Here is a 22,286-nt window from a genome sequence, read left to right as displayed (position 1 = left end):
CAAGTCATGCCTCTCCAGATGGCTCAGTATGAAGTTCTGTGTTTGTTATTTCTGATACTACCTCATGTACTTTGCCAGCAACACTAGCCTTAGAAGCTCACTTCATCCCCCTTTCTCCACCCATTTCCTAGAGGTATTTCCTAGAGGCATGGTGTCCTGGTTTTGGTCAGGATGGAGTTAACTTCATTTGTAGCAGCGGATGGAATGCTGTGTTTGAGAGTTAAAATGGAAGCAGTGCTGGTAACACCCTGATGATTTAAGTTTCTGTCAGACAGTCAAGGACTTTCTCAGCTCTTCATATTTCTCTATTCATGAGAAAGGAGGGGGGAAGCCAGGACAGGTGACCCAACTGACCAAAGAGAGTATTCCACACCAATTACATCCTGCCCAGGATATCAGGGGGCTGATGGGAGGAAGGCCAAGGGCGGCTCCAGGACGTGCGGTTCTTGGGGGACAGTCGGGTTCCGGGACGGCTCTGGGTGGCACGGCCTGAGTTGTGGCTTCAGTGAGAAACTGCATTGTGCATCAACAGCTTCATAAATTTTTGCTCTAAAGTCCTGTTGGCATTGTTATATTTTATCTTTCTGTTATCTTAGTAAACTATCCTTATCCCAACCCACGGGCCTCTTAGTTTCTTGGTTTTGGGGTTATTTGCCTCTTCCTTTTCCCTTCCCTTGCCTCTCACAACCCACCCTTCCCTCTTCCCCTGCTCTTTTCCTTTAAGGAGCAGGCAGCTGCATGGATCTCAGCTCTCAGCCGGGGTAAAACCACGACACATGGTAGGACCATGAAAGGTCATTTGATATGCCAAGGGGTACAATCAGTGGTATCTGTGCTTTATAAGATTCTGACAGGTGAGTCATGAAGACATACAGTGTCTATTCTCATCTCAAATAGGTTTGAACACCTTGACTTTGTTGGTCTCATTGTTAGAAAGTATTTCCCAGCTTCAAAGAATTTCCCAGTTTTTAATTTTGTTCTTCCTGCTATGTTTTTAGTAGACAAAGCAGTTCATATGGTTTCTCTTTGCAAATGCCTGTGACATACCTGACATAACCTGCAGTCAGTCCACTCTTGACAAAACAAGCACTTTTTGCCTTATTTTTTACCCTAGGTTTTGGGCTTGCAGACTTTTATGTTTCTTTGCCACAACTTCACAGTTTGCCAATGACACCAAGTTGTGTATTGTGGTTGACACGCTGGAGGGAAGGGATCCCATCCATAAAGATCTTGACTGGTGGGCCACTGTGAACCACATGAAGTTCAAGAAGGCCAAGTGTAAGGCCCTACACATAGGTCAGCACAATCCCAAGCACAACTAAAGGCGGGGTGAAGAACAGATTGAGAGCAGACCTGAGTAGAAGGGCTTAAGAGTGTTGCTGAATGAAAAGCTCCACATGTGCTGGCAATGCCTGCTTGTAACCCAGAAGGCCAACTGTGTCCTGGGCTGCATCAAAACTGCATAACCAGCAGGTCAAAGGAAATGATCCCGCCCTTCTACTTTGCTCCTGTGAGACCCCATATGGAGTACTGTGTTCACCTCTGGGGCCCCCAACATAAGGCGGCCATGGAGCTGTTGGAGTAAGTCCAGAGGAGGGCCACAAAGATGAAGCACCTCTCCTCTGAAGGCAGGCTAAGAGAGTTGGGTTTGTTCAGGCTGGAGAAAGCTCCAAGGAGACCTTATTGCAGCCTTCAAGTACTTGAAGGGGACCTACAAGAAAGCTGGAAGACTCTGTCAGTGAGTTAAGTGATAGGACAAAAGGTAATGGCCTTAAACTGAAGGAGGGTAGATTTCTATTAGATATTAGGAGGAAATGATTTCCTGTGTAGGTAATGAGGTGATGGCACAGGTTGCCCAGAGATGCTATGGATGTCCCCTCCCTGGCAGTGTTCAGGGCCAGGTTGGGTGGGGCTTTGGGCAGCCTGGTCTAGTGGAGGGTGTCTCTGCCCATGGTGGGGGAATTAGAACTAGATGGTTTTTGAGGTCCATTCCAAACCAAAATGTTCTGTGGTTCTAGGATCTACCCCAAAAGACCTTTCTTCCATTTGAAAAGACAAGCCATTTTTTTCCAAGACAGACACCTGGCCTTGTATGTCAGAGAATGTTTTGACTGCCTGGAGCTGGAGCATGATCATGAAAGGGTTGAGTGCCCGAAATCAGGGAGATATAGTGATGAGAGTCTACTACAGACCACCTGATCAGGAGGAGGAAGTTGATGAGTTGTTCTTTAAACAACTAGGAGAAGTCTCATGATCACTAGCCCTCGTCCTTATTGGGGACTTCAACTTACCAGATGTCTCCTGGAGGTACAACACAGCAGGGAGGAAGCAGTCTAGCAGATTCCTGGAGTGTTTGGAGGACAACTTCCTCACCCAGCTGGTGAATGAACCCACCAGGGAAGGTGCCCTGCTGGATCTGTTGTTTGTAAACAGAGAAGACCTAGTGGGGGATGTGAAGGTTGGAGGACACCTGGGGCATAGTGATCATGAGCTGATAGAATTCTTAGTACTGGGAGAAGTAAGAAAGGGAAACACCAGAACAAGCATCTTAGACTTACGTAGGGCTGACTTTGGTCTGTTTAGGAAGATGCTCAATAAGATTCCATGGGAGGCAGCCCTGGAGGGCAGAGGAGCCCAAGAGGGTTGGTTGCTCCTCAAGAAGGAAATCTTGGCAGCATAAGAACAGGCTGTCCCAGTCTGTCGGAAGAGGAGTCAGCGAGGAAGGAAGCCAGCTTGGCTGAGTAGGGAGATCCAGGAAGATCTTCGAGAAAAGAAGGAAAAATATGAGCTTTGGAAGAAGGGGCAGGTGTCTTGGGCCGACTGTAGGAATTTAGTGAGGTCATGTAGGGAGAAAGTCAGAAGGGCTAAAGCTGAACTGGAACTCAAACTGGCCAGTTCTGTAAAAGATAATAAAAAGTCCTTCTATAGGTATATTAACAGTAAGAGAAAGATCAAGGAGAATCTCCAGCCCTTGTTGGATACCGAGGGAAAATTAGTGACAAGAGATGAGGACAAGGCTGAGGTCCTTAATTTCTTCTTTACCTCAGTCTATAATAGTAAAGATGGTTATTCCCTGAGTACTCATCCCCAGGCTGACAGAGGGGGGAAGAATAGCAAAATTCCCATGGTTAAGGATGAAATGATTAGCAACCTACTTGGCCAGTTAGACACTAACAAGTCAATGGGACCTGATGGGATTCATCCAAGGGTGCTGAGAGAGCTGGCAGATGTGCTTGCCAAACCCCTTTCCATCATCTATCAGCAATCCTGGCAGACTGGGGAAGTTCCACTCAACTGGAGGCTGGCAGATGTGACACCCATATATAAGAACGGCCAGAAGGAGGATCCAGGGAACTACAGGCCTGTCAGTCTGACCTCAGTCGTGGGGAAGATCATGGAGAGGGTCATCTTGGGAGCTATCATGCAGCACATGCATGATGGCCAGGGGATCAGGCCTAGTCAACATGGGGTTACAAAAGGTAGATCCTGTCAAACTAACCTGATCACCTTCTATGACAAGGTGACTCACTTAATGGACAAGGGGAAGGCTGTGGATGTGGTCTACCTGGACTTCAGTAAAGCCTTTGACACGGTTTCTCACAGCGTTCTGATTGAGAAACTGGCTGCCACTGGCCTGGACAGTTAAAAACTGGCTGGATGGACAGGCCTAAAGGGTGGTGAATAGAACAAAATCCAGCTGGAGGCTGGTCATGAGTGGTGTCCCCCAGGGCTCAGTCCTGGGTCCAGTCTTGTTCAACATCTTTATCAGTGACCTCGAAGAAGGGATTAAATGCTCCCTCAGTAAGTTTGCAGATGACACTAAGCTGGGAGGAAGTGTTGATCTGCCTGAGGGTAGGGAGGCTCTCCAGAGGGATCTGAAAAGACTGGACAGATGGGCTGAGACCAGTGGGATGAAGTTTAACATGGCCAAGTGTAGAGTGCTGCACATGGGACATAACAACCCCATGCAGCGCTACAGGCTTGGGGGAGACTGGCTGGATAGCTGTCAGGCAGAGAAGGACCTGGGGGTGTTGGTTGACTGCAGGCTGAACATGAGCCAGCAGTGTGCCCAGGCAGCTAAGAAGGCCAATGGCATCCTGGCTTGTATCAAAAACAGTGTGGCCAGTAGGTGTAGGGAGGTGATTGTGCCCCTGGACTCGGCACACACGGTGAGGCCACACCTCGAGTACTGTGTCCAGTTCTGGGCTCCCCGCCATAAAAAGGACATTGAGGTCCTTGAGCAAGTGCAGAGAAGGGCAACCAGGCTGGTGAAGGGGCTGGAGGGCAAATCCTATGAGGAACGGCTGAGGGAGCTGGGGATGTTTAGCCTGGAGAAGAGGAGGCTGAGGGGAGACCTTATCACCACCTACAGCTACCTGAAGGGAGGTTGTAGAGAGGTGGGCGATGGTCTCTTCAGCCAGGTGACAGGGGATAGAACAAGGGGAAATGGCATGAAGCTGTGCCAGGGCAGGGTTAGATTGGATATTAGAAAAAAAAATTTTACTGAGAGAGTTGTCAGAGCCTGGAACAGGCTGCCCAGGGAGGTGGTTGAGTCACCATCCCTGGAAAAAAAAGGGTTGATGAGGTACTTAGGGATATGGTATAGCATAGGATGGGAATGGTTGGACTCGATGATCTTCAAAGGTCTCTTCCAGCCTTGTAATTCTGTGATTCTGTGATTTTCTCAAGGAACTGCTTTTAATAAAGTCTGCTTTCGCTATCCAGATGCATTGCACTATGTACAAACCCAGAGATGCAATTTTTGACACTTTAGAGGAGTGTGGGTGAGGACAGGAACAAGTGCCACTGCAGACCCCAAATCTCTAGCAAAGAGAGGTCTGTTGAGTGCTGCAGGTTAAAATTGAATTCATTACTGAAGATACATCTCTAATGGTTAATCTATACCCATTTATTTAAAGATTTGGCTTGGCTCATGTTAGACTAGGTAATTCAAATATTTGTTGCATCCTACAATATACAGTTCCTGGATGGGTCATTTTCTCTTTCAGTATCATTGTAATATTGAGCAGCCATCCAGCATTTCATTAAAACAGCCTGTTTGGCCAATAATACCAGCTGAATTACCCTATTATCTACCATACATATAATGCTCAACTGGAGTTACAAAAGTATAGCAATAAGAAAATTCTCAAGATCCAAGAGATCTACACTTGAGTAAGTGGCCTAAAAAGCAATCCTGCTCCATATATAACACCAGACAGACACTGAATCCCCTGAACCTCTCCTGGCTACAAAACAGTGCATGATACTTCTTTGAGAAGAAATTCTCTCATAAAGATTCTTGGCATATCTTGATTTGGCAGCATGTATAGCCTTCAAGTACAGAATGCAGGAGTTACTATGCTCTGAAAATAGGAACTGTGAGTAAAAAGCTCTGCAGAAAACTGTAGGGAAAGACATAAGTTCCATTTGACCTGATCTGATACTTTTGAGTCTGTGGGTTATGAGTCACAATCTGTGTAGGCACAAAACATAGATGGTTTGATTCTTTTCCCTGACTGCCTTTCTGTCATTAAAAATCTTTTCAGCCTCACTTACAGCCTTCCTAGAGGTGCTGAGAAATCCACTGCTGGTGTGGGTTTCCAGAGGTTCTCTTCTGTCAGTGAAGACAGCCTCTTCAACATATGCTTCCCTGTTTGGGACAGGACCAGCCCACAGCTGGGATGTCATGGCTCTTCACCACGCCCTCTTCCTCCTACTCACCCCACCAGCCTCCAGCAAGTGGGTTTAAACACTGACAGGGTTCTTGTACATAGCCACTCACCCCCAGGATGTAATGCCCACTGCCAGCACAGCTCCATATGTGCTGCATTTCCAAGTACATGGGGAAAGATCAGCAGGCTACAGAACAATTTCAGACACTCAAGACTTCCACAGGTTTTTGCAGCTCTGAGTGGGTAACAGTTTGTGGGCAGGGAAGGTGCCGTCCCACCTTTCTCTCTTCCCTCCTACAATGTTAGCTATGGTATCAAGCAGCAAACTGCAAACACAGGATAAACGAAGATGCCAGGCTCCTACAAAGCAATGACAGTGATTAATAATGTCATCATTTGTGGGCTGGCTTTCTGCAGTTCAGATTTTAAAAAAAGAAAATTGAGAAATGTTTTTGCATGATGAGAAATGCATGAAGGACTCACAATGACAAGGTATTTCTATGGTGACCAGTGCTGCATCATATTTAGACTATAATGATAAGAGATGTTAATGGCAGTCCTGGCTCCTGAAGAAGACAGATCTTTAGGGAAGCTGAGTACACTTTAAAAGGATCAAGTAGATGTTTCAAATCTGTAACAAAATGAAAATACAGACAGAAGAACTGTCCCAGATGTGTAGAAATTTGGAGCTGAGGTATGAGGACTTTTGGATTCCCAAGAACAGCTCAGCAACTACAACAGTTTCTCCAGCATTTCTAGTGCAACAGGCAGAAAAGAAGTAGAAACAATGAGCACATTTGCAAAGCTGGATACCAGAGGAATATAAAGGCTGTATTTTCAGCTCCTCATGAAGATGACATCACAGCTCATTTTTTTCAGCATGCACATTGACGTATTGTTACTAAGGAATCCAAGGCAAATCATGGGACACAAGGCTTAGACCCAGGAACTAGAAGGAATTCTAAAGTCCACATCTGGATATAAAGCACACAATATTTCTTAGAAAAGCTATCTGTATAGGGAAGCACATTATCCCTTATCTCTGTGCTCATTTCCTCTGAAGATCCTTTGTGTTCTGAGTAAGGCAAGCTGATAGTATTCCCCTTTTTTTGAAAAACTGAAAGCTTATACCCATATCAGATTTTGTGTCTGTTGCTTTTGTTGGTAAACTGTTGGGTTTTTTTTCTGAAGCAACACCTTTATAAACATCTTGTGCTACTTTTCTCCCTGGAGGACACCATTTTACCTGCTTGCATCTGGTGCTGCTACTACAGTTTCTGCCATCAACTTTTCTTAGCCCTCTCCAGTAGCCAAGGTATCTAAGATTACTTATAGAGGCCCCAGGCTCCCTCTCCTCTTGCAAAACTTTCTTAAAGCTTTATACCTGAATAAATATCAACAAATTCAACTGGCCTGACACATGACAAGCCTGGTTTTTTAATCACTACTAACTTCTGAAATCAGCATAAATTCAGGGATCACAGTTTGATGAAGAATAGGCAGTAGAGCAATATTTAGTGACCTGAGGCCAGGGTCACTGTCACCAGTACAACAATCTCAGAGTGAAGAAGCCTCGAAATAAATTATGTCCTCTTGCCTACATTTGTCTTTCACAGGGAGGACTCAGCCAGCACACCTACTAGGACTACTCCCATTAGCTCCAGAACACTAACATGTTGCAGGGGACATTCAGAAAAGTGAGCAGAGCTGAAGCAGTGTTCAGGAAGCAAGTACTGTAGAACAATGTCATTCACAAGGGACCCCGGGTCAGGTCTGTGATCAACCACCTGCACATGGAGCTTAAAGGAGTGCCAGCTGAATCAGGCTGCTCCAGGGCTTGTCCAGTAGATCTGGGAAGATCCAAAATGAGTGGAGATCCTAAGGCTTCTCTGGGTCTGTCTTCCTGGATCTAGTATCCTCTGGGGATAGAAGGGGCTCCTTTGGTCTCCGGCAAGTGTCTTTGGTGCTGTCCCTCTGTACCTCTGAGAAGAGTCTGACTCTTTCCTTCCTGTTCCTCCACCCCAAAGAGGTTGAAGACATCTTCCTTTCCTTTCTTGTCTCCAGATTGAACAAAGGCCTTTCTCTCAATCTCTTCCCAGATGTGCTGTGCTCCAACACCATCCTCATCTCTGTGGTACCTGCCCAACTTTTTCATGAAGCCAATGGCTGCCCTGTTCTGGGTAGCCCAGATTGTACAGAGGTCTGTAGATGTAGTTAGGTTCAGTGGTGCAAGGGGAAAGATCCCTGGGATTGGGATGAGGTGGCACACAGAAGCACTTTTAGACAGATGAGTCTATTTGGGCTATCCAGAGCAGTGGCCTCTAGTTCTCTAGGTTTGAGACACAATTCTCGGGTCAGAAGTCAGTGTGCACCAAAGCTGAAGCCCCATGCATTCACCTGGGGGACCAAGGAGACCCTATCTTAGAAGCCCAGAAAACACAGACTCACACCTGAGATGGGATACAAGTGTCCTTCAGGTGACACAAACTGCTTCTCTGGAGGCCTGTGCTGGTGATGAGGGCAGCTTTATATTGCAACAGAAGAAGAGATATTATGCTTGGTGTGCTGAAGATGCTGTCATTACATATGGGAGGAAGCCCTTCGGTATAGATTAAGACTTCACTTGCCTCAGTGAAGAAGCCATGGTCAGTACATGGGATATGTTGATGGGACCAGGAAAATAAAAGTCCACAGGCTCATAGTCAGCATGATACAAGGCCGAGAGTCGCACTGACCTATCAGGACTTAAGCCACAAGCGCACGCAGTGTAATAAGCATGAGAAACGCTCCTCAACACCACAGGCTTTGGGAGCCTGACTTTGGAAGTCCTGAGTTGTCGTTGCTTCCATGCTCCAAAGATCCTCCCATACCCACAGAGCTTTTTCCAAGAAAAGTTGGGCCACATGATCCTTGAAGTCCCTCCTAGCCTTGTTTTCTGTGATTATTTTGAAACATGGTTTTAAATACAAGCCACACCTTTTAGCATGCTCTGCAGATGGAATGCAGCAGACCATTTTGGAAAATTTTTGTGGGAGCCTGGCTAGCTGATCAAGGCCACAGCTACTTGCACTTGCAAAAACAGCCTTAAGAATTCACTAACAAGGGGCTGAAAAGCTTGGGAATGAGAACCTGTAACGAGATCTCATGGTACTTCAAAATTCCCTTCTGATGATAAAGACCTGATATGGTTCAGGTGGCCTTTTCCCCCCCTATTCTGGCCCCTAGTCAGGTAACCCTCAGATATATACAAGCAGCTACCGGCTCGAATAAAGTGCACTGATTGCTTTTAACCATATTGGTGTGCAGTCTGTTCCCAGCGCCTCTCCACACTTCCAAAGCCCCTGGATATAAATTATTTTCCAAAACCTGGATTTTGGACACGGGAACTCACAACAATTGGCGCCCAAACTGGGACCTGGATGGACGAAGACCAGGGACCAGGATGCAGGTTATGGAGATGGTTGCAGCAGCTGGGCCGGAGCAAGAGGAGCTTCAGAGAGAGGCTGCAGCAGATGGGCTGGTGCCGCTGCAAGAACTGAGTGTTGTGGTAGCTGGAAAAGCGGAGTCGCTCCCCGTCCTCTGCACCCATGATGGAGTGGGAAGCTGCGGAGAAACTGCTCCTTAGTGTTCTCTCTAAGAGAGATGAGCAAGGGTCTCCAGTAGGGCTTGTGGAGCTGATAAAACGGGCTCGTCGCTCCGGGCGTTTGGCAGAGGTGGCACTAATATTTAGTGTCTCCGAATGGCGAGAAATCCTTTGGTGAAGAAGGAAAACTGCTCCGACCTGTCGGACTGACCTGGCGCGTGGTGGTTAACACTTTAGAAGCAGTGCAGGCTGAACGCCAGGTGGCTGCCGCTGCAGTGCAGGAGTGAACAGGGTCTCCAGCTCCATCACAGACTATGTTTGAGAGTTTGGGCCATGGCTTAGTGCACTCTGTGTGTTCCACGGCCACTGAACTGTGAGACTCAGTTGCGGGGAGCAAAAAAGGACTCCACTTTCTCCTCAGCGGGGTCTCCTGACCAACCAGAACCTACAAAGTGTCCTGAAAGTGCAGCCCCCTCAGCCACGAATTGTTTCTGTGAAACGTCTAAGACTCCTCAGATTGGGAAGGAAGAGAGGAAGAAATACAGGAGCTTAGAGAGCGTCTCCAAGAGATTAAATTGAAACAGAATAATCAGACTGCTAATTCAGTGCTGCTGACACCGGCACCACGCAAAATGCCCAAGCCTTCAGCACCACCCTGCCCAGGAGTTACACCAAATACAGTTCCCTCATGTTGGACAGGGGTGATTCGTGATGTGATAATAGAAGGACAGTGGGAAGCAGCATCCCGAGTTGCCTGCCCTGTGGTATATGACCAGGTCGGGGAGGAATGGGGAATACGCCCGATAAAGAAGGCGAGGAGGTAGTGAAACTCCACAATGTGCTCTCTAAGAGAGTGATTAAAAATTATGAAAATCTTTAAAACAGCTCCTTTTGTGGAGCAAAGAAAGAAAACTGATAACAAGCCTTGACAGCTCATTTGATTTACCTACTTGGGAAGCTATTGGAGCTCAAATCCTTGACAAACCCTCAGTTGGGGCGAAAGAACCTAAGTCGTTAATAACTCTCTGGAAATGAAGTAAAAGGACTTTAACCAAAATGGAGGCAGAACGTGTTGCTGCCACTTCAGCCTTTGCAGCTTTAACACCAGTTCTGGGTTCTACAGAACCAATTCAAAAAGGGAAAAAATCTGCTATGGAGAATGTGTTTTTGTTTCTGGGTGCTCTTTCACCTGCCCCAGTTACCATGCTAAGTACTAATGCCGTGTTATCAGAGCAAAGTGATAAATCTGTCAGAACTGACTGGGAAGGGGAGCGAGTAGTGCACGTGAATCTGCCACCAGGGTTTGCAGGTCCCCGTCCCACCCCCATTATACCTTTGGAAGGAAAAATGTGGAAACAAACGTACAACCAACTGCCTTTAATATCTGTTCACCTCTAACTTTTACTGAGCCTAAAACAGCCCATGACGCAGTCGAGAATGTTAACTGGGATCAACAACTTCAGCTTCTCCTTGAAAACGTGAAAGCAGAGCAGCCAATGCCATACCCTACTGTGAAAGGGTTTAAGCCTGTAGTCTCAGAACTGACCACCCACCCACCTGAACACTACTGAGATAAAAACTTCCTATATGAAGAATCACCGACTAAGGCACAGAGCAGGGTTGCCCCCACGGACAAGGAACCTGAGGACAGGGATGAGAATCCTACGGAGGTGGACAAGTATCGGCTTCGACAACCATCAGATCAGGGACACCTTTCATATCAATACCCACGGCTCCCACCCGCACCTCCCCACCAACCCATCAATACATCAGTGTCTGCTGACGCCCGAGAGACTCTGCAGTGGGAAGGAGCGGGTGGTGGAGTTAATAACGGGCCGGTGGGAGGTGGACGGGACAGGGAGACCGCGCGGCGGGTGCTGGCGCTCTGCCAGGTCCCAGCGCTCAGCCGGGGCTCGGCCCCGGTGACCGGCGGGGTCGCGCTGTGGTTCGCAGCGGGGGGAGAGCGGCGCTGCGGGCAGCGAGCCGGGGGCCTCGGCAGAACTGCTGCAGAAGCGGGAGAACCGTCACACCCCCCACCCACCCACCCACCCACCCACCCATGCGGGCTGGATGTGACAACTGGCGTCTTGCAGTGCCGTGCGTTCGATGATGTGGTTTGCAGCGTTTGTTTGTATGTGCTGCGGGTTCAGGGATGCCTTTACCCACGGAGAGCAAGGCTGCTGACTCAGCAAAAGGGGTTTTGATAGCGACCGTTGAAACTGGGCAGCTTACTTTAGAAATGTAACTTGGAAAACAGTAAATCCCCGTTTGGGCTAATTAATGGACACTTACTTGGGAAAAAAATTGCCCATTTGCAAGATTAAACACAGGAGCGACTGCCTAAGGTGCATATCAAACCTTCCCAAGCTTGTGGACCATGCAAAAATCTTAAAAGATTGGGTTTTTTTTCTATAGGTGTTACTGGGTAGTGCTTCACAAGGCAAAAACTTCACCAACTATGTGCCAGACTCAGGTAGCCTGGGCACTCGCTCCGGTACGAAAAGCGCATCCTGACCTGATCTTTTATCATTCCATGGGTGACACACTGATTGCAGGAAAAAAAACAACTTGGACGTTAACAGGTTGATTCACGAGTTACCAGTGCAAGGGATTACAGAGTGCTGGTTTTCCTGGCAGTGTCAGCTACTGCCCAAACGGGGGGATCTAGTAAGTGTGCTCTGCTATAGCTGCACTTGAATACCCCGTGAAATCGAACTGGACAACAGCCCAGAATATGTAGCACAAACAATACAAAGCTTTTTCTTTTCCAGTTATGGGACATTACCTATTACCTATGACATTACCTGTGTTACAGGGACGCCACATTTGCCTACAGGCAAAGCCATGGCAGAACGTATGAGTCAAATGCTCAAGCGTTTTCACCTCACAAACAAAAAGGGGAGAAAGGGACATCTCTCCAGCTGATCGATTAAACAAAGCTCTTTATGTGTTGAACTATTTATGTCTGTCACAGAACAGTTTGGGACCTCCAATGGTGAAACATGCAGTAGGTTTAAAAGTAGGTTTGAAAGGGAACAATAAATAAATAAATAACAAAACAAAACAAAACCAACCAACCAAAACAAAACAAAAAAAGGTCAATGTCAGGTGTTAGGAAGAAACAAAGTTACAGGTACTAATTTGGGAAGGAGATCTGCCTGTGTCATTACAGATATGGGAACCAAGTGGATCCAGAAGAACTCAAGCCTGCATGAACCAGGATGAGATCCTGATCCCAGTAACTGAAGTCAAGTGTTCAAACTGCTGCCACGGTGGACTATGAATTTTGCTGCGGGACATTTTGAACCACCTGACAGTCTTTGAAATATGCATGTGCTTGTGCTAAATGAAAATTAGGGAAACAGCGATTTCTGCACAGCCGAAGGTCACAGACTGCAGTGGGTGCCTGCACAAAAACCTGAGGCTGATGTTCTCTGCACTTCTGACACTCCTGATTGGCAAAGTAAACGAATGCAACAGCAAAGGTATGAAGGCACTTAGCTACGGATGTGGATTCTGTAAGACATACAGCAACCGATTTGTGTTGCTGGCTCACACACATGGTTGTGAAAATTTTGAAAGGTATGTGCTGCAGGAATCTGTCTGACCACCCTCAGACGATTCATTGAAGCATTCAGAAATTAACAGATCAAACACAAAAGATACAATGAAAACAAATGACACCACCACCAACAAAAACAAAAAAGGGGGGGGCGGAATTCTCTGGGAAATTTCAGGATGGATATTGTCAATGGTCAAATTTGGATTACTGGATTTGGTAATTATAGTACTTGTCTTACATTTACTGCCACGTTTATTGAGCTTTCTGCAAAGGGCCCTTGCAGAGGCCTCAAAAAGGAGTCTTTGTAACACAGATACTAAAAGGGAAAAAATTGTTAAGGAGGACAGCAGGCCTGCCAGAGACCTGGCTCTCCTCACAGAATGCATAGGCCCTGACAATATCCTTGAATTCCCAAAGAACAGGAAAATTACTCATGCTGAGCGGTATTTGGTAATCACACTCTCAAAACACAGTGACCTTGAAGACAAAGGTACAGACTGCCTCAAACCAAGAAGGAGTTGTAGGGAGGTACTTGGAAGTAAGTGAACATGTCATGAACCAGCCAAAACACAGCAGGTGTGCAGATAACTTTTAGACATCAAAGGTAAACTAACAATGTTTAGCTATAAGATATGCTTATAAAAACTCGTTACAATTACTAATTAATCACTTTGGTGTGAGCAGTATGTGTAGCCAATTAGCAGGTTTTAGCTTGCCACGCTTTACAGTATGGTTTTCTGTTTACATAATGGCTTTTAGATTTAGTTAAACAAGGGCTTATGTTTTTGTTAGTTAGTTTTGCCTTAGTGTTATTTTTGCCATGTGTGTCACAGTGTTTCTCTGGCAGGATGGATAATGCTCTGGCTGGTCCATAAACAAGACAGGGGAATTGTAGTAATGCAGTTTGAGAGGAATGGGGTTTTTAGCCCATCCAGATTTATTTCTGACCCCCATATAATCAGACCTGGGGAAGCTACCAGAGACATGTCAGTATGCAGTAACAGGAGAGCAGATGTCAGGAGCTTGTCAGAAACTCCACGAGATAACCAACTGCAAGAAGGTTACCAACTGCCTTAAAAAGGAGCAAAGTGACTGTGCAGCCTCAACCAATTATTAGCAATAGTGAGAGACACGAACAGAGCATCTAACCAATAGCAACGTGAAGTGTCTCATGTACTGATATAGAAACCTCTATAAGCTGTGTGTGTGTTTCAGTGAAGGAGCTCAGCACTTGATCACACTGATCCGAGTTGAGGCCGCAAAACTTCTGCTCCAGCAAACCAGCACCGGCCCCGGGGGGAGCAGCTGCTGCCGCGCTAAAGAAACGAACAAACTTCGTCCCTTGGCTGAGTAAACAAAGCAGTGGTACATCTCTTGCTCTTGGTGGCCTGCTTGCTGATGTAGATTGTGTGAGACACGCTACTTTGCACAGCAGAGCTGCTGTTGATTTCTTGCTTTTGGCACAGGGTCATGGGTGTCAGGACGTTGAGGTACGTGCTGTGTCAGACCCCTGGGAATCGATTCATAGGAGCATCAACTCATTGCAGCAACAAATGGTGAAGCTGAAGTATCAGAGTAGCTGGCTGGATAGATGGTCTAACACCTTGGGAATTGCCGGTTGGTTCAGAGATGTTACTAAGGCTGGATTTGTCATCCCAACGATAATATTGTCTATGCTCATTATAGTACCTCGTTTGATTCAAATACTTAAACAACTAATTAACAAAGCCCTTAATTCAGCTGTTTTGCTTGCACAAAAAGAAAAAGAGGGAATTGTGTGGGAGCCTGGCTAGCTGATCAAGGCCACAGCTACTTGCACTTGCAAAAACAGCCTTAAGAATTCACTAACAAGGGGCTGAAAAGCTTGGGACTGAGAATCTGTAACGAGATCTCATGGTACTTCAGAATTCCCTTCTGATGATAAAGACCTGATATGGTTCAGATGGCCTTTCCTCCCCCTATTCTGGCCCCTAGTTAGGTAACCCTCAGATGTATACAAGCAGCTACTGGCTTTAATAAAGTGAACTGATTGCTTTTAACCATGTTGGTGTGCAGTCTGTTCCCAGCGCCTCTCCGCACTTCCAAAGCCCCTGGATATAAATTATTTTCCAAAACCTGGATTTTGGACATGGGAGCTCACAACAAATTTTCTCTCCGTTTCTGAAGCAGTAACCCTGCAACAATCTGGAGACCTTAGTTCCCAGTGTTTACATGAGTCGATGGTTAATACACCAGCAAAGAGGAAGGCAACTTCCCATCAGAACCCTCTATAGATGACTTAAAACCAACACACCTGGATCAGATGTTTTCATCTTGATAATTGGGCAGATAACACCAAATTTTTTCCCAGATATTTAACATAAGCAACACATGACAAACATGCTAAAATACTGTTTCTTTTCATGCTGGTGCTATGGAAAAACTCCTACAATGTAATGGCAGTTAGTTTTAGCCTAGCAGTTCCTCTCCGGTGTGTGCACTCTGTATTTCCTGTGTTGTTGCTATTAGTTAAATTGTTGTATTTCTGATGTGCCTTAGAGGTACAGGTCAGAGGGGAATTGACTGCCAGTATATGGCTGACTTTGCAGCTGTTTGGCCATATTTCTAAGGCATGCCATTAATGTCTGGGATCCAGAACAATCCACAGCAGGAGGAAGCATCCAGAAGAAAGACAAAGCACAGCCAACATCAGAGAGCATGAGAAGCTTTGGCTTCAGCGATGCTGCTTGTTCATTTCACATGCACGTTCTCAGCAAGGATCAGACCATGTTTCATCTACCTTCCCCTATCAGTGAGCTTCACCACAACAGGTATTCCATTCATGGCTTGTACACACTATTAACTTCAAAATAGTTACTCTAGTTTAAACATTGAACATTATCTAGCACACTTCCTGTTCAGTGATATAAATCTACCTAGTCTTTTATTTCCCTAATTAGTTAATATGTTGAAACTAAAAGTGGTGCTAGTCTGTCACATAAAAAACAGATTAAAGAAAGTAACATTAATGACTAATACAGGACACAAATACCTGCTTGAAAAGCTTCCTGAGAACTTCAGTGATTGTTTTACGTGAAGTCTTTTATCTAAGTGAACGAATATGTTGAACCTAAATGAAGATACTTTTTACTGAAGAATTAGAATAACAAGTCTACCTTTCAGGATGCCAACTGCTACAGTCAGAGGCCAAACAAGAAAATTAGATAAGTCTGAATATAAGAATGACTTTGGTTTTAAGAATTGTGTCAACAAGTCTTCTGTAAGATACAAGATACCTCCCCAGAGGAAAATGAAAATACAGGACAAAGGTTTTCACAGAATCACTAGGTTGTAAAAGACCTTTGAGATCATAGAGTCCAACCATACCCATCCTCTACTAAATCATATCCCTGAGCACCTCATCTACCTGTCTTTTAAATACATCCAGGTATGCTGATTCAACCACCTCCCTGGGCAGCCTGTTCCAGTGCCAAATAACCTTGTCAGTGAAGAATTTTTTCCTAATGTCTAATCTAAACCTGCCCTGGTGCAGCTTGAGGCCATTCCCCATTGTCTAATCACCTGTCACCTGGGCAAAGAGACCAAAATCCACCTCTCTACAACCTCCTTTCAGGTAATTGTAGGCATGTAGGATAAGGTCCCTCTCAGCCTCCTCTTCTCCAGACTAAGCATCCCCAGCTCCCTCAGCCGCTCCTTGTAAAGTTTGTTCTCCAGACCCTTCACCAGCCTGGTTGCCCTTCTCTGGACACACTCCAGGACCTCAGTGTCTTTCTTGTAGTGAGGGGCCCAGAACTGACCACAGTACTTGTGGTACAGCCTCACGAATGCCAAGTACAGAGACACAGTTACTTCCCTGTACCTGCTGGCCACGCTGTTTCTGATACAAGCCAAGATGCCATTGGCCTTCTTGGCCACCTGGGCACACTGCTGGCTCATATTCGGTCTGCAGTCACCCAGCACCCCCAGGTCCTTCTCCACCAGGCAGCCTTCTAGCCACTTTTTCCCAAGCCTGTAGCTCTGCATGGGATGGTTCTGTCCCAAGTGCAGGACTTTTCTGGGCTGGTTAGATCGACAGGTATTTCAGAAACAAAAAGACTGAGACTAGTCAACAACAGGATAATTAACCCCCCAACTTCTCGTAAGTTCTCACATGCACTTCCTGCAGCCATTGTTTTAATAAAAATACAGAATTGCTGGTTTGTAATTACAGAAACTGACAGCAGGAGTAAAAAAAAATATGCAAGCCTCCATGTGTTTTGTATGGTGTGGGAGTGTGAACATCTCATGCGTTCTGCGTGTTCTCCGGAAGAGGGAGTAAGAAGTCACATACTGAGGATTGCTGGCATGCAGAGAGAGACAGAGCAGAAGAGAGGGAAATAGTGCTTCCCAGGGACTTGGGTGAAATCCCCTCTCAGCCTATGTGCTCCTCACCCAGCCTGTACACTGGAGCTGCTCTCTACATCTGCAAAGTGGTATAAAGCAGAAGGAATACATTAGTGAATCAGACTAGCAAAAGGAGGAGGGAGATTAAAAAAATTTGAGAACTTGAGAATTTCTCTCTAGTCATCAGCAATCACAAATTACATCACTGTATTGGATGTATGTGGCAAGGTTTTGGTAGGGGGGGTGCTACAGAGGTGGGTCTGCTGTGAGAAGCCACTAGAAACCACCCCTAGTTCTGACAGAGCCAATGCCAGCTGGCTTCAAGATAGACCCACTGCTAGCCAAGGCCAAGCCCATCAGCAAAGGTGGTAGCACCTCTAGGCTAATGTAGTCACAAAGGAGGAAAAAACCCACCGTGGACAATGACTGACAGAGAAAGGAGTGAGAAGGTGCAAAAGGAACAACTTTGCAGACATCCAGGTCATTGAAGAAGGAGGGGGAGGAAATGCTCCAGGCACCAGAGCAGAGCATCCTCCGAAGCCCAGGGAGAAGACCATATGGTGCAGCAGGCTGTCCCCCTGCAGTCCATGGAGGATGATGAGGAGCAGAGAGTCCATCTGCAGCCCATGGAGGACTCCATGCCAGAGCAGGAGGAGGTACCCAAGGGAGGCTGTGACCCCATGGGAAGCCCAAACTGGAGCAAGCTCCTGGCAAAATCTGTGGGCATATGAAGAGGAAAAAAGTCCACGCCAGAGCAGGTTTGCTGGCAGGACTTGTGACCTCATGGCGGACCCATGCTGAAGTAGTCTGGTCCTGAAGATGTGCACCCTGTGAAACACACCCATGCTGGAGCAGTTCACAAAGAACTGTAGCCTGTGGGAAGGACTCACATTGGAGAAGATGGTGGAGGGCTGTCTCTTGTGAGAGGGACCCCGGGTTGGAGCAGGGTCAGAGTGTGAGAAGACCGTCCCCTGAGGAGAAAGGAGCAGCAGAGATGATGTATGATGAACTGACCATAACGCCGATTCTCTGTCCCCCTCTGCTGCTGCAGGGAAGAAGTACAAAATCAGCAGTGAAACTAAGCCCAGGAAAAAGAAAGGGGTGGGGGAAGGCATTTCTAAGAGTTGTGTTTATTTCTCATTACACTTCTCTGATTTGATTGATTTTCCCCAAGTCAGGTCTGGTTTGTTCATGATGGTAATTGGTGAGTGATCTCTCCTTGTCCTTATCTCAACCCACAAACCTTTCATTATGCCCTCTCTCCCCTGTCTATCTGATGAGGGGAGCGATAGAGTGGGTTTGGTGGTAAATGTCCAGCTGAAAGAGAATGAAACAAATGATGAATCAAATCACATGGTAGATTTAATGAAGAGCAAATGCAATTACCACAAATCAAGTCTTCCAAATACCAGAAGTAGAACTAAGAAGACCAAATATACAGGAGAGGCAGGGATAAAATATCCCAACTGTTTTTGTCTTGCAGAAAGAAGGAAAAGAAAAGAGGAAAGGGAGAGACAAAAAGGGAGAGAGAAGCAGAAAAGGGAGTCACTGTCCACAGGCCTGACTGCTTTCTGAGAATATGAACAATGATGTGTCTTGGTATGTAATAATTAAAATCATATGGCCTTTCACAGCATCCCTGCAGAGCAGATGAGGGTGCTCTACCCAGATAAGCTCACTTCCAGCACTGAACATCTCATCTTGGATGCAGTGTACCTGCACATGTAGCAAGTTGCTTTCTGGTACCATGTCACAAATCCTGATTTTAGGATCCTGCAAACTATGTCATTCCATCACAAATAGTGATTTAGGATACTGCCAACTATGCTGATTTGTCACATGATGAATCTTACACAATTATGAGGTAGCAGCAGTGTAAGATTTATTAGCACTTTTATGGTAAATCACAAGATAGATTGTGTGATATTTAGTGACACTCAACTAACAGCCAATTAAAAAAAAAGGATTTAACAAACTTTGTTACTATCAAAATTTTGTGACTAGGTTAAAGATTCAAAAATTTCACAATTCACACAGACTTAAGACTTCTGACTTCTAAATCGAATCACATTCAGAGATACAGACACAGAGGTTAACCTGCAATCAAGATTTTCTCTCTTTGCACATTACTTTGTGAATTACTCACTTCTCTCCTCTGTCAGTATTCTCAGTGGACAATCTTTGAATCCTTTTCCTTCATCAGCATCTATCAGCAGATGGATGCCTAAAAAAAACCTACCCTGTGAGGTGTCTCCCAGCACAGGGGGAGATACTGGTTCACATCCCACTGGGGTTCTGGAGAGCTCAAAGGGTCTGACATGGGATTGATATTTATAGGCTTTTGAGATGATTGACTTTGGTCAGTGCTTTTTCCCATTCAGGCTATAATTCTTGCCAAGAATAATGGTCCAGATGGAGATACAATCCAGGCAGCAGGAGTTCCAGGTATGGTTGAGAAGCACTGTCCCAACTCACTACACTTGTACCCAAGACAAGAAAGGCCCCAGCCATGCCAACTCACTGCATCTGTAACCAAGACAAGAGCAGAGTGTTGGGATCAGTGGCCCAGCATGGGGCATGGTGGGGGAGAGCTGCACCACCAGACTATCATATCAAGCACCCAGTCTCGTTTACATTATGTGGATCTTTATGCCCTTCTTTAGCTCCCACATAACTCATTTCTTTGTGCAGAGAACAAAGGACAAATGTGGGAATGTTTTTGGGAAGAAGATGGCCTTTGCCTGTCTCATTAGCACTGTGCCCGCAGTGCAGCAGCTGGGTGCTGGCTGAGGGGCTCTGCCAGGAACCCCAATGGGAGGTGGAGGCAGAGCAGTACAGAGGGGTACTCAGCCTTACTCAGGACCCATCTGGGCTCAGGGGGACAAGGACCAGCCATGCAATGCGTGAGTGACATTGGTCACTGAGTGACCATGCTTGTGCTGGAGAAGAAATATTTAAAGCATATATAAAGAACCATTCTCACAAGGAGATGCAAGCTTAAGTGCAGGCATATCTTTAACACTGTTCTCTGTAGAAAAATATTCAGAGATAAGACTGCACAATGGACTTGTGCTTCACTGAAGTTTGTATCATCACAGGTGACTGTTCTCTCCCTGCACTTCTGTCAGCTGCTTGCAGTTTTCTTAGGGGACATGTTGGTTCTGCAGGCCCACAGCTGCCAAAGATGGCCACAGAAGGAACCCTATAAAACCATTTTGTCCTCCCAGGACCTTGCCATGGAAAGATTCAGCCCCTGGGCAACTGTTCTGCTGCCCTGAGTGTTGAACGTGCATTTTTCCTGTCTCCTCAGATATGATGCTTTGACCGGCCTGTTTTACTCTGTTTGGCTGAACAAACAACTAATCTTTATGTCTGGTTCAGCAGCATGAAAAATGTGCCAGTACAGCGACTCCTGCATTCCTGTTTCCTCTCCATAACTGCAGAACATGCATATGCAATAGTCTCTTGTAGGCTGGGAGATCCTCTGATCTGTGCACTTCACAATTCATCTTTTATTTAAAAAAAAATTGTCTGCTCCATGAAGGGTCTTAACACTTGCATTGTGACAGTCTTGTAAATGAAAACTTCCCTGGTGTCTTCCAGTTCTCTGTAGAAACAAACAGGATGCTGACCTCACAGTACACTGAATGAGCCCTCTCTGCCAAAAGCCATACATATACACTCTTTAAATAGCAGTAAAAGGGCCAGATTAACCAAAACCTAGGATTTCCTGAGGAAATCTCCTCATACTTCCAACAACAGGTCAAGAGACATAGACAGTGGATGGTGGATCCATTTATGTAAAACCAGCACTTTTTACTATATTTTTGTGAAATTAAATTTCATTAATCAAACCTTGCTAATTTAAACATTAAGGCATGAAGAAATGTAAGAACTAAACCTGTTTGAGCAATCCTAATTCCACCTCCACCCCTTCCACTCTGCATATAACGAGGTGGCATGGTCTTTAATTACACTTTCGGTTCCTATTTTAACTTGGGTTCAACAATAGTAAGGAATGCACAAAACTAGTATGTCTGCCTATTTCCTTCCCCTTCTCTCTCTCTCTCTTTTTTTTTTTTTAATGTTAGTGAGTTTTAATGGAGCTTGGCAGAGGGAGAGCATTCCCAAAACCATCAAAGTTCCTACAGTTTCATGAAAATCTGTGGCTGAAGAGAGAACACCTATTATCACCCCAGTACAGAAAACATGCAGTGTTGGTAACAAGCAGATAATTTGTGCAGAAAGGGGATATTCCTAATGCCCCAGCCACGATAAGCAATTACAACTTTCTCAACGTTAGTCAACCCAAAGTTGCATCGCTGAGGTATTTGGCTTCTTAGTTCTGCAGCTCAGTCCATCTTGTTCTCTGCTTCTTTCAGCACACAGCAGGGGAAAAAGCACCCTCTCACTCTGTCAGTGTCTCTAGCAGTAACACGGTCACTGAAACTTTAACAAAGTTTAAGAACAGGTTGCCTCAGTATTCAACAAAAAAAAAGCTCAGTTGGAGTCTTATTTTGCATGTCAAGGGTAACAAGAACAAGCTCAACTGCTGAATTAGTGGTAAGAGCCTGAACAAGAAAAGTGGCAGACATTACTGAGTAGGCTGGGTGATTTAATGAGTGTGGATGCTGACAGACCTGAGGAACTCAATGCCACCCTTACCTTAATCTTCACCAGCAAGGTCTTGCAGGGCTGGGATTGATGGAATGAAAGGATGACCATTAGCAGATGAGTCAGAAATTGGTGGAGAGTATTTGACACACACAGGTCCACAGAGCCAGAAAGGCTGTGTCCAAGGATGTTGGCTGATGCCACAGAAAGGCCACCTTTGATCACCTTTGAGAGGCCATGGATACCCCTGCTGATTGGAGAAATGCTGCACCTGTATTCAAAAAAGCAGTTGAAGGACAGCTTAGGCAACTGCAGGTCACTACTGGGTCCAATCTTACTCAACATATTCATCAGTGAGGGGGACCAGAGGACAGAGTGTACCCTCAGCAAGTTGGCTGAGGATACAAACATGGGAGGAATGGATAATACACCAGAATGCTGCGCTGCCATCCAGCGAGACCTGGACAGA

The sequence above is a fragment of the Gallinula chloropus genome (genome assembly GCF_964237585.1).
Source record: "Gallinula chloropus genome assembly, chromosome: Z".
Taxonomy (NCBI): Eukaryota; Metazoa; Chordata; class Aves; order Gruiformes; family Rallidae; genus Gallinula; species Gallinula chloropus.
Note: the sequence above shows the minus strand (reverse complement) of the source record.